This window comes from Arachis hypogaea, chromosome 11 (assembly GCF_003086295.3).
Source record: "Arachis hypogaea cultivar Tifrunner chromosome 11, arahy.Tifrunner.gnm2.J5K5, whole genome shotgun sequence".
NCBI lineage: Eukaryota > Viridiplantae > Streptophyta > Magnoliopsida > Fabales > Fabaceae > Arachis > Arachis hypogaea.
In genome coordinates, this window is record NC_092046.1 from 93,891,780 (window position 1) to 93,902,681 (window position 10,902).

General features: G+C 41.4%; 1 non-coding gene across 1 annotated transcript; it reads left to right on the forward strand.

Moving 5' to 3' along the window:
- The first annotated feature begins 773 nt into the window (after positions 1-773).
- On the forward strand, positions 774-877 carry LOC112725043 (small nucleolar RNA R71). Its single transcript, XR_003164174.1, has one exon. It is a non-coding gene; the product is annotated as a small nucleolar RNA R71 (small nucleolar RNA).
- Positions 878-10,902: the final 10,025 nt, after the last annotated feature.

The following is a 10,902-nucleotide window of genomic DNA, read 5'->3' on the forward strand; positions in this document are numbered from 1 at the left end:
CCTGTTGAGATAGCTCTCCTACTTGCGACTCCATCCTCTTGAGTTTTTCACCATGGTTTCTTAAGGTAGCTCTCACATCATCTCTGAAGCTTTTCAATTCGGTTATGTCTTGACTCATAGTTGCCATCATTCCTTCTATCCGGTTTAATTGATCTTGAAATTGTTGGTTCGGATTAAGTTGGGTAAGTTGATTATTTTGGCCATGATATGATGGTTGGGGGTAAGTGTTTTGTGTGGCTTGGTATGATCTTTGGTTGGAGTTTTGGTATGTGGAATTGTTATGTTGGTTGTGGTTGTAAGGTTTGTGGTTTTGTGGTTGGGTTTGTTGGTTCCCCCACCCAAAGTTTGGGTGATTTTTCCATCCTGGGTTGTAAGTGTTGGAATGTGGATCATATGATTGCCTTTGTTGGTTTCCCACATAGTTGGCCTCTTCCCAATCACCTCCTTCAATGCTTACTTCCTCTTGATCTTGTGTGTGTATTGCAGCCACTTGCTTTGTTTCTAATTGCCTGGTAAGCTCTGCTAGTTGCTTGGCAAACACCTTGTTTTGGGCTAGAATTGTATCAACATGGTTCAGCTCCATGACTCCCTTAGTGTTGTGCCTTTCTGATGCATAGTAGTACTCATTCTCAGCCACTGTCTCAATCACCTCAATGGCCTCTTCCACAGTCTTTTTCCTGTTCAATGAACCTCCTGATGAATGGTCTACAGCCTTCCTTGATTCATAAGAAAGTCCATCATAGAAAATATGCAATTGCACCCAATCATGGAACATGTCTGGTGGGCATTTCCTTGTCAAGTCCTTGAATCTCTCCCATGCCTCGTAGAGAGTTTCACCATCTTGTTGTCTAAAAGTTTGAACCTCAGATCGAAGCCTATTGACCTTTTGTGGGGGGTAGAAACGTGCCAGAAACTTGCTTTCCACCTCATCCCATGTTGTTAGACTCCCCCTTGGGAATGATTCCAGCCATTTAGCTGCTTTGTCCCTAAGTGAAAATGGGAACAAAAGCAGTTTATAGGCATCTTCCTGGACTCCATTGGACTTCACAGTGTCACAAATTCTCAGGAATTTTGTGAGATGTTGGTTGGGATCTTCATTAGCACTTCCACCAAATGAACAATGATTCTCCACAAGTGATATTAGCTGTGGTTTGAGTTCAAAGTTGTTGGCCTGAATGGGTGGTTTCTGGATGCTGCTACCACAATTCCCAGAGGTTGGGTTTATGTATGAACTAAGAACCCTCCTCTCAGGAATGGCATTGTTTCCATCAGCTCTCTCATGGTTGTGAACTTCTCTATCCATGTTGAGATCTAAAGCTTCCTCAAAATTGTCCTCAGATTCTCCTTCAGATTCCTCTTCTCCCACTACTCTCTTCCCTCTTGCTTCCCTTCTCAGTCTATGAAGGGTCCTCTCTGGTTCGGTATATGGAGGAGTTGATGTCTCTCCTCTCCTACCTGTCATACAAGAACACAGCACAGGCACAAACAAGTGAAATACTCTTGGTTAATGGAAGAGTATGGAAGAGTATAAGTTAGAACCCATGGATGGCCATTCCTGAGATCTGGAAAGTCTAAACCTTGTCTGTGGTATTCTGAGTAGGATCCGGGAAGGGATGGCTGTGACAAGCTTCAAACTCGCGAGTACTGGGCGTAGTGACAGCGCAAAAGGATAGTAAATCCTATTCCAGTATGATCGAGAACCGACAGATGATTAGCCATGCAGTGACAGCGCATTGGACCATTTTCACAGAGAGGATGGGATGTAGCCATTGACAACGGTGATGCCCTACATACAGCTTGCCATGGAAAGGAGTAGGAATGATTGGATGAAGACAGCAGGAAACCAGAGGTTCAGAGGAACAAAAGCATCTCTATACGCTTATCTGAAATTCTCACCAATGAATTACATAAGTATCTCTATCCTAATCTATGTTTTATTTATCTTTTAATTATTAAAACACTATATCCATTTGAATCTGCCTGACTGAGATTTACAAGGTGACCATAGCTTGCTTCAAGCCGACAATCTCCGTGGGATCGACCCTTACTCACGTAAGGTTTATTACTTGGACGACACAGTGCACTTGCTGGTCAGTTGTGCGAAGTTGTTACAAAGAATTAAGATTATGAACGTGCGTATAAAGTTTTCAGCGCCGTTACCATAGAATGGAACCGTCACGATTTCTGCGCACCACTCTACCTTCTTGTTACAAAAGTGGGATCCTTGGTCGCTCACGATTGCTTGTGGCGACCCATAACGGCACACAATGTGATTCCTAATAAAAGAGACAACAGCATTGGCGTCGTGGCGCACAAATTGTGAATCACACTTTTCACAATTCGTACCACTAACCAGCAAGTGCACTGGGTCGTCCAAGTAATACCTTACGTGAGTAAGGGTCGATCCCACGGAGATTGTCGGCTTGAAGCAAGCTATGGTTATTTTGTAATTCTTAGTCAGGAAGTCAATGATAAGAGTGATTATAATTATGAAGAGTAAAAAGCATAAATTAAATAATACTTGTTATGCAGTAATGGAGAACAGACTGAGGTTTTGGAGATGCTCTGTCTTCTGAATCTCCGCTTTCCTACTATCTTCTTCTTCACGCACGAAAGACTCCTTCCATGGCAAGCTGTATGTTGGTGGATCACCGTTGTCAATGGCTACCATCCATCCTCTCAGTGAAAATGGTCCAAATACGCTGTCACCGCACGGCTAATCATCTGTCGGTTCTCACTCATATTGGAATAGGATCCATTGATCCTTTTGCGTCTGTCACTATGCCCAGCACTCGTGAGTTTGAAGCTCGTCACAGTCATCCCTTCCCAGATCCTACTCGGAATACCACGGACAAGGTTTAGACTTTCTGGATCTCAGGAATGGCCACCAATAGTTCTAGCCTATACCACGAAGACTCTGATCTCACGGATTCGAATGCTCTGTTGTCAGTAGATACAATTAAACGCGTGAACCAGGAATCAAAGAGATACACACTCAATCTAAGGTAGAACGAAAGTGGTTGTCAGGCACGCGTTCATGGGTTGAGAATGGTGATGAGTGTCACGGATCATCACATTCATCATGGTTAAGTGCGAGTGAATATCTTAGAACAGAGACAAGCGTGTTTGAATAGAAAAAAGAAGTAATTGCATTAATTCATCGAGGCACAGCAGAGCTCCTCACCCCTAATCATGGAGTTTAGAGACTGATGCCATAGAGATACAATATAAAATGTGAAAATGTCATGAGGTACATAGTAAGCCTCTAAAAGTTGTTTAAATACTAAACTAGTAACCTAGGTTTACAGAAAATGAGTAAACTACGATAGATAGTGCAGAAATCCACTTCCGGGGCCCACTTGGTGTGTGCTGGGGCTGAGACTTGAGCTTTACACGTGCCTAGGCTGTTTCTGGAGTTAAACGCCAGGTTGTAACCTGTTTTGGGCGTTTAACTCCAACTTGTAACCTGTTTTTGGCGTTTAACGCCAGAATAGGGGAGAGAAAGCTTTTTGCCTCTTGAATAGTTTTGGCATCTCACTTTATCCATTGAATTTTAGAATGATTGGCATCTATTGGAACTCAGAATTCAGATAGTGTTATTGATTCTCCTAGTTCAGTATGTTGATTCTTGAGCACAGCTACTTTATGAGTCTTGGCCGTGGCCCTAGGCACTTTATTTTCCAGTATTACCACCGGATACATAAATGCCACAGACACATAATTGGGTGAACCTTTTCAGATTGTGACTCAGCTTTGCTAGAGTCCCCAATTAGCCGCTTAGGCCAGGATTTTATTCCTTTAGGCCCTCCTATCCACTGATGCTCAAAGCCTTGGATCCTTTTTATTACCATTGCCTTTTGGTTTTAAAGGCCATTGGCTTTTTGCTCTTGCCTTTTGGTTTAAAGAGCTTTTGGCTTTTTCTGCTTGTTTTTTCTTTTTCTTTTTTTGTTCCGCAAGCTTTTGTATTCACTGCTTTTTCTTGCTTCAAGAATCATTTTTATGATTTTTCAGATTATCAAATAACATGTCTCCTTTTCATCATTCTTTCAAGAGCCAACATATTTAACATTCATAAACAACAATATCAAAAGACATATGCGCTGTTCAAGCATTCATTCAGAAAACAAAAAGTATTGTCACCACATCAAAATAATTAAACTAGTTTCAAGGATGAATTCGAAACCATGTACTTCTTGTTCTTTTGTAACTAAAACATTTTTCATTTAAGAGAGGTGATGGATTCATAGGATGTTTATAACTTTAAGGCATAGAATCTAATCTTTATTTATTTAATAATATAAATTAGGCATAAAAGCAGACACTTAGCAATAAAAGAAAAGAATGTAAAGACATAAAAACAAATGACTCTAATTTTAATACTCATATACATCTTAAAATAGATAAAAGGTTATCATAGAGTTAGGACTCAACAACCTTTGCTTTGGGAGGTAGATGCCTCTTTAGTCTGTGAGGTGCTTGGCCCTTCAAGAGATAGCTTCTGGCGCTTCAGCTCTTTCAGTTCACGCCCTTGCTCTTCTTGTTCCCTAAGCAGTTTGCAGAGCATGCTGTTTTGATTTTGCTGTTCTTCCTTCAGTTGATCTATAGCTTCTTGCAACTTGGTGATAGATGCTTCTAGGCGCCCCCAATATTCAAATTGATGAATTTCCGGGAGGAACTCCTATGCTCTCCTCTTGATGGGGTCGTCCTGCACTTGTCCTTCCATTAACTTTTTGGTGATTGGTTGCTCAACTGAGATATACTCATCTACTCCCATTTTTACCCCAGCATCTTTACATAACAAAGAGATCAAGCTTGGATAAGCCAATTTGGCATCTTTGGAGTTCTTGTTTGCAATTTTGTAAAGCTCACAAGAAATCAGCTGATGAACTTCCGTTTCTTTTTCCAGCATGATGCAATGAATCATCACAGCTCTTTTGATGGTGACCTCAGAGCAGTTGCTAGTGGGCAGTATAGAGCGCCTAATAAAGTCCAGCCAGCCTCTGGCGACTGGTTTGAGATCTCCTCTTTTGAGTTGGTTTGGGACACCCTTTATGTTGGTTGTCTATTTGGCTCCAGGGAGGCATATGTCCTCTAGAATTTTGTCCAAGCTCTGATTTGGTCTCATCATTCTTATATTAAAGGAGTCTAGGTCATCTTGCAGTTGAGGCAGCTTGAAGATCTCCCTTATTTTGTCAGGGTGGGTGTGAACAATCTTCTCTCTGACCAGAGTTCGATAGTCATAGAATGCGGTTCTAGCTATTCTCTGCCTGTCTGTTTGCCACAGATTAGAGTAGAATTCCTGAACCATGTTTCTTCCCACCTTTGTTTCAGGATTAGCTAGGACTTCCCAGCTCCTGTTTCGAATTTGCTCTTGGATCTCCGGATATTCGTCTTCTTTCAGATCAAATTTAACTTCCGGGATCACTAACCTTAGACCCATTATTTTGTAGTAATGGTCTGAATGTTCTTTGGTTAAGAACTTCCCTTGATTCCAAAGTGGTTTTGGAATATTCTCTTTCTTGCCTCTTGAGTTGGTTTGTTTTCCCTTAGGAGCCATGATCATGGTGGGTATTGGCTTAGTGATCACGGATAAACACACCAAACTTAGAGGTTTGCTTGTCCTCAACCAAAAAAAAAGAAAGGAGAGGGATAGAGGGAGAGCCAAGTTTGAATTGTGGAAGAGAGGGGGAGGCCGAATGAGGATTTAAAGGGAAGAGGGGTGGATTTTCGAAAATTTTTTAAAAAGATATGATAGAAGATGTGATTTGGAAAGGATAAGTATGATAGGAAAAGATTTAATTTAAGATTGAAAATATATGAAAGATATTTGAAAAATATAGATTTGTTCTAAAAATGTTGTGAAGATTTGAAAAAGATATTGATGAGTTTGAAAAAAAATTTGAAAAAGATAGATTTGTCTTGAAAAATATTTGAGAAGAGGTTGAAGAAGAATTGAGAAAGATTTAATTTTAGGATTAAGATATTTTAAAAATTTTTGGAAAAGTTTGAAAATTGAAAGTTTGGGAATATGTTTATGCAAGAAAAATGGATGGATATATGAAATTTTGAAAAAAAAAATGAAGTTGGGAACAAAAACTTCCTCCCCTCCATAATCCTGGCATTAAACGCCCAACTGCTGCTTGTTTTGGGCGTTTAACGCCCATCTGTAGCCTATTCTGGGCATTTAACGCCCAGCTGTTGCTTCTGGCTGGCGTTAAACGCCAGAAATCTTTCGTCACTGGGCGTTTTTCTGAACGCCCAGGATGCTGCAGGTATGGCGTTAAACGCCCAGAATGGTGCCCATTCTGGTGTTTAACGCCTAAAAAGATATCATTACTGGCGTTAAATGCCCATTGGATACTTCTTTTGGGCGTTTAACGCCCAAATATACCTCTTACTGGCGTTTTCTTGCCAGTGAGCTCCTTCTCCCTGTTTTGTATGCTGAATCCTTCTGTAACCCTGTGAACTTATGCAATTGATTCTTTACCTTGAAGATTATTTATATTAAACTTGTAAAATAAAAAAATTAATAAATAAATAAATAAAAAGCTTTACTAATGGCTGGGTTGCCTCCCAGCAAGCGCATCTTTATTGTCTTTAGCTGGACCTTGCTAAGCTTTTATTCTAGCCTCAGCCTTGAGCATTCTTGCTCAACATTGCCTTCAAGATAATGATTGATTCTCTGTCCATTAACAATGAACTTCTTATTAGAATCAATGTCTTGAAGCTCCACATAGTCATATGGTGACAGACTTGTAATTACATTTGGTCCCCTCCACCAGGATTTCAGTTTCCCGGGGAATTGCCTGAGCCTAGAGTTAAACAGTAGAACCTTCTGTCCTAGTTCAAAGACTCTAGATGACAGCTTTCTGTCATGCCACCTCTTTGCTTTCTCTTTGAAGAGCTTGGCATTTTCGAAAGCAGTGAGTCTAAATTCCTCTAGCTCATTCAGCTGGAGCAATCTTTTTTCTCCAGCAAATTTGGCATCAAAGTTTAGGAATCTGGTTGCCCAGTAGGCCTTGTGCTCCAGTTCCACGGGCATATGGCAGGCCTTACCATACACAAGATGGTATGGAGAGGTCCCTATAGGAGTCTTGAATGTTGTTCTGTAAGCCCACATAGCATCATCCAAGCTTCTCGCCCAATCCTGTCTACGGGTACTTATAGTCCGTTCAGGGATTCTCTTTAGTTCTCTGTTAGAGACTTTAGCTTGCCCGTTTATCTGTGGATGATATAGAGTTGCCACCTTATGACTAATTCCATACCGGACCATAGCAGAGTAAAGTTGTTTGTTGCAGAAGTGGGTGCCCCCATCACTAATTAGTGCTCTAGGGACACCAAACCTGCTGAAGATATGTTTCTGGAGGAACTTCAGCACTGTCTTAGTATCATTAGTGGGTGTGGCAATGGTCTCTACCCATTTGGATACATAGTCGACTGCCACCAGAATATAAGTGTTTGAGTATGATGGTGGCAAAGGCCCCATGAAGTCAATACCCCATACATCAAACAACTCAATCTCCAAGATTCCTTGTTGAGGAATGGCGTAACCATGAGGCAGATTACCAGCTCTCTGGCAACTGTCACAGTTACGTACAAACTCTCAAAAATCTCTATAGAGGGTAGGCCAGTAGAAGCCACATTAGAGGACCCTGGTGGCTATTCGCTCACCTCCGAAGTGGCCTCCATATTGTGACCCATGGCAATGCCATAAGATCTTCTGTGCTTCTTCTCTAGGCACACACCTTCGGATTATTCCGTCTGTACATCTCTTAAAGAGATAGGGTTCATCCCACAAGTAGTACTTTGCATCAGTAATTAATTTTTTCTTTTGTTGCCTGCTGTACTCCTTGGGTATGAACCTTGAAGCTTTATATTTTGCAATGTCTGCAAACCATGGTGTTTCCTGAATGGCGAACAAATGCTCATCCGGAAAGGTTTCTGAGATATCTCTATAGGGAAAGGACGCCCCTTCTACTGGTTCTATCCGGGACAGATGATCAGCCACTTGGTTTTTTGTCCCTTTTTTGTCTCTTATTTCTATATCAAACTCTTGCAGAAGCAACACCCATCTTATGAGCCTGGGTTTTGAATCCTGCTTTGTAAGTAGATATTTAAGAGCAGCATGGTCAGTGTACATAATCACTTTTGATTCTACTAAGTATGATCTAAACTTGTCAATGGCATAAACCACTTCAAGCAATTCTTTCTCTGTGGTTGTGTAATTTTTCTGGGCATCATTTAAAACACGGCTAGCATAATAAATGACATGCAGAAGCTTGTCATGCCTCTGCCCCAATACTGCACCAATGGCATGGTCACTGGCATCACACATTAATTCGAATGGTAATGTCCAGTCTGGTGCAGAAATAATTGATGCTGTGACTAGCTTAGCTTTCAGAGTTTTAAACGCCTGCAGACACTCTGTGTCAAACATAAATGGCGTGGCAGTAGCTAGCAGATTGCTCAGAGGTTTTTTGCAATTTTTGAAAAATCCTTTATAAACTTTCTATAGAATCTTGCATGCCCCAAAAAGCTTCTGATTGCCTTAACATTGGCAGGTGGTGGTAATTTTTCAATTACCTCCACCTTAGCTTGATCCACCTCTATTCCCTTGTTTGAAATCTTGTTCCCAAGGACAATCCCTTCAGTCACCATAAAGTGACATTTTTCCCAGTTTAAAACCAGGTTAGTCTCTTGGCATCTTTTCAGAACCAGTGTCAGGTGATCAAGACAGGAGCTGAATGAGTCTCCATATACTGAGAAGTCATCCATGAAGACTTCTAGGAATTTTTCCACCATATCAGAGAAAATAGAGAGCATGCATCTATGAAAGATTGCAGGTGCATTACACAGCCCAAATGGCATCCTTATGTTGGCAGATACTCCAGATGGACATGTGAATGCTATTTTCTCTTGATCCTGGGGATCTACTGCAATTTGGTTGTAACCTAAATAGCCATCCAAAAAGCAGTAATAATCATGACCTGCTAGTCTTTCTAGCATCTAGTCTATGAATGGTAAAGGAAAATGATCCTTTTTGGTGGCTATATTGAGCCTTCTGTAGTCAATACACATGCGCCACCCTGTAACTGTTCTTGTTGGAACCAGTTCATTTTTTTTATTATGAACCACTGTCATGCCTCCCTTTTTGGGGACAACTTGGACAGGGCTCACCCAGGGGCTATCAGAAATAGGATAAATAATCCCAGCCTCCAGTAACTTGGTGACCTCTGTAGTTGAACCACTGGCTTAGCATCGTCCTCCAATAGGATCTTGTGCATGCATCTTGGTGGGCTGATGCCCTTAAGATCACTTATGGACCACCCAAGAGCTGTCTTATGTGTCCTTAGCCCTTGAATTAGCGCTTCCTCTTCTAGGGGATTTAAGGCAGAGCTTATAATCACCGGAAAAGTGTCACCTTCTCCCATAAATGCATATTTTAGGGATGGTGGTAATGGTTTGAGCTCGGGTTTAGGAGATTTTTCCTCTTCCTGAAGAAGTTTCAGAGGCTTTTTCAATTCCTCTCACTCCTTCAGATCAGGCTGAACATCTTTAAAGATGTCTTCCAGCTCTGATTCGAGACTCTCAGCCATGTTGATCTCCTCTACCAAAGAGTCAATAAGATCAACTTTCATGCAGTCCTTTGGTGTGTCTGGATGCTGCATGGCTTTGACAGCATTCAACTTAAACTCATCCTCATTGACTCTAAGGGTTACTTCCCCCTTTTGGACATCAATGAGAGTTCGTCCAGTTGCTAGGAAAGGTCTTCCTAGAATGAGAGTAGCACTCTTGTGCTCCTCCATTTCCAGTACTACAAAGTCAGTGGGGAAGGCGAATGGCCCAACCCTGACAATCTTGTCTTCAATCATGCCTGATGGGTATTTAATGGAGCCATCAGCAAGTTGGAGACATATCCGGGTTGGTTTGACTTCTTCAGTTAAACCATGCTTTCTGATAGTGGATACAGGTATTAGGTTGATGCTTGCCCCTAGATCACATAAAGCTTTCTTGGTGTAATTATCCTCTAATATGTATGGTATTCTAAAGCTCTAGGGATCTTTAAGCTTTTTTGGAAAGCTTTTCAGAATGACTGCACTGCATTCTTCAGTGAGGAGAACTCTTTCAGTTTCTCTCCAATCCTTCTTATGACTCAAGATCTCTTTCATGAACTTGGCATAAGAGGGTATTTGCTCAAGTGCCTCTGTAAACGGAATCTTTATTTCAAGAGTCCTGAGATAGTCTGTAAAGTGGGCAAATTGGTTATCCTGCTCCTCTTAGCGTAGTTTTTGAGGATAAGGCATCTTGGCTTTGTATTCCTCAACCTTAGTTGCTGCAGGTTTATTTCCTACAGAGGTGGTTGGAGAAGCCTTTTTAGAGGGGTTGCTATCAGCACTTGTGTTTGTCTGATCCCTCAATAGCATTTGGAGGCCAGGGTTGGAAGCTTGATTGGCGTTGGACGCCAACTTCTTACCTGTTTCTGGCATTTGAACGCCAGAACTGAGCTTTCATTGGGCGTTTGACGCCAGCTCCTTGCCTGTTTCTGGCGTTTGAACGCCAGAGTTGTTCCTCTCTGGGCTCTTACTGTCCTCAGAGGGATTTTGGATAATATTTTGCTCATCCTCTGTCAGTTGTTCTTTCCTTGGCTTTCTGCTGCTATGAAGTGAGGTAGTTAATGTTATCCCACTTCTTAATTGTACTGCCTGGCACTCTTCTGTTATCTGCTTTGATAACTGCTGTTTTGTCTGATTCAATTGTGCTTCCATATTTTTATTAGCATTTTTAGTGTCTTGTAGCATCTCCTTGAATTTTTCTAGCTGTTTTGTTAGAAAACACAATTGTTGATTGAGTTCAGCAACTTGTTCTAGAGGACCAAGTTCAGTAGACACTGCTTTGGCTTCT